Genomic DNA, 2,767 nt, shown 5'->3' with positions numbered 1-2,767 from the left:
ATCAGAGATATTCCTCTCAGCAGTTCTGTAGGACCCTGGACTCCCGAAAGAGCCAATGCAAAAATCCGTGTGCAGTTACTACTGCTGCGATCTCGCGTAGAACCCTTGCAACTTACTGCTAATATCAGTTGGTTTATGGTAGAGTACCTGTATAGCGAGAGTATGGACAGATGTGAAACTCCGAGAATCCATCAGGCCTTCACCGATGCTTCTGCGAATAAAGTTAGGGCCCAGAAATGCAGTGAATTTCAATTATCCAGAACGATTTACTAATACTATTGTTCCGAACCGTCGTTTATTAAGCACGTGTTTGACTCAGTTTTTGCATACATTTACTCAATTTCGCGGAAGAACGCTCATTTCTGTACATTCTTTGCCATCATGGTTAGAATTGGAATCTGCAGACTGGCAGTGAAATTTTGTGCGTTAGAAGTTGGTTAGAAGGGTGGCTGCACTTTTGGGCCCTAAGCCCTCCATGAAGCGATCTGTCCATACTCTCGCTATACAGGTACTCTAGTTTATGGTTTATACAGGGTGATCCAAAAGTCCCTTCCACCCCCTCTAACTTTTTTCCTAATTGAGGTAAAGATTTGCAACTTATGGGATATTCCTAGGTCAAAGGGAGCTACTTTTTGGCCCCCCTAAAATTTTCAGGGGGCCCTCCTTGGGGGGGGGGGGGGCAACGGCCCCCAACTTTTAATTTTCAAATGGGAAGACCCCCTTTGTGATAGCTCGTTCGAAAGAGCATAAACAAAGAAAACTTTTCGAGCAAACCCGACGTCAATATCTCAAACCGTTTCAAAATGGCGGCCGGTTAAAGTTCAAAATGGCCGAAAATTCACACCGGTTATTTGTCGATGGATTTTCGCAGAAATCGGTATGCAAGGGTATTTTGACACGAGAAAAACGAATTTGACGTAAGATTTTCAAAAAACCGAAATTTCGAAAATGGCCGCCGGTTAAAGTTCAAAATGACCAAAAATTGATTTTTTTTAGAAATCTAAGTTCAAATTTGTTTACTTTATGCCAAAATACTCTCGAGTTCCAAGTTTTAGGCAAATCCATCAGGAAAAAACCGAGGTGACAATTTTCAGCCATTTTAAACTTTAACCGGCGGCCATTTTGGAAATTTTGGTTTTTTGAAAATCTTTCGTCAAATTCGTTTTTCTCGTGTCAAAATACCATTGCATACCGATTTCTGCGAAAATCCATCGACAAATAACCGGTGTGAATTTTCGGCCATTTTGAACTTTAACCGGCCGCCATTTTGAAACGGTTTGAGATATTGACGTCGGGTTTGCTCGAAAAGTTTTCTTTGTTTATGCTCTTTCGAACGAGCTATCACAAAGGGGGTCTTCCCATTTGAAAATTAAAAGTTGGGGGCCGTTGCCCCCCCCCCCCCAAGGAGGGCCCCCTGAAAATTTTAGGGGGGCCAAAAAGTAGCTCCCTTTGACCTAGAAATATCCCATAAGTTGCAAATCTTTACCTCAATTAGTAAAAAGTTAGAGGGGGTGGAAGGGACTTTTGGATCACCCTGTATAGAGCCAGTGACAATAGAGTACCTTTATAGACAGAGTATGGCCATTTCTGTTCCGGTTTTTCATTGGTCGCTTGAAAATAGGCTGACACGAGAGTCCCCTAACACCGCAATCACACGCTGAATGTTGGAGCTGAATGGGGCTTGAGAGAGTACCTACCTATATTGAGAGAGTATGGCTACTGGGGTTACCACCTCTGATTTGGCGCTATGCACCAGAAAATAATTCCGCGCGCCACTTTTTCGAATTAATTCCTGGTGCAGCGCCGGAAAAAACAGTTTTGACACGATCGGCGAGCAGGAATTGATATATCGAAAATTCTGCGCGCGGAACAGATTTGGAGCGCCGCGGCGGAAAAAATAGTTTTGACACAAACGGCGCAAATATATCGAAAACCGGCGCGGAATCCGGAAATTCAGAGATTTTCATCGAGAACGGGTTTTTTCTTTCCGCGCGCCGAAAAAAAATTCCGCGCGCCAGAAAAAATTCCGCGCGCGCAAGAAAAGGGTTTTGACACTAACGGCGTTCCATACGACCCAAAAATGGCGGTGCTTTGTTTTGGTTTTTGTGGATGGGAGGGGGGGTCATTGCCAACTTTTGACGGTTATCACCAACCGCACTTGCTGCCAACCTTACTACATCTACGATAATTTTTCTCAAAAATTGCACACGATTAGCCTTAAAAATATGTAAAGATGTCGCAATAGTGCATTTGGGTAAATTTCTCGTTACGATAAGCAAAGAAAACTACATTTTGAGTCATTTTGCATTACATTAATTCATGGTGTCCGCCATTTTTGGGTCCTAAGGGCTCCATTCAGCCTAAGATGGCTGAGCCAATCAGAGCTGGTAACCCCCGTGGCCATACTCTCTCAATATAGGTACTCTAGTTTCAGTCTCTACATCGTTGGAAAACAACAGAAAATAGTAGTTGTGTACGTTGCCAGCGAGAGCGCTGCGAGCGGTTCTGTTTCAATTACTTAACATTGAGTCGGGCCTCTAACCTTCCATACTCTCTGATCCCGCTCGCCGCGCACTCTCGCGCCAACGTATGCAACTTCTTGTTCACTATGTTTTCCTCATACAGGGCAGGGCCTCTAGTAGAGTACCTGTATAGCGAGAGTATAGACAGATGTGAAACTCCGAAAATTCATCAGGCCTTCACCGATGCTAGAGTCCCTTTATACCCAGAGTAACGACAACTCGATTATCAGCTGACTGGCAGCCGA

Source organism: Bemisia tabaci, chromosome 5 (genome assembly GCF_918797505.1).
Source record: "Bemisia tabaci chromosome 5, PGI_BMITA_v3".
NCBI lineage: Eukaryota > Metazoa > Arthropoda > Insecta > Hemiptera > Aleyrodidae > Bemisia > Bemisia tabaci.
The sequence above is the reverse complement of the archived record's forward strand: the minus strand, read 5'-3'. Positions refer to the sequence as shown.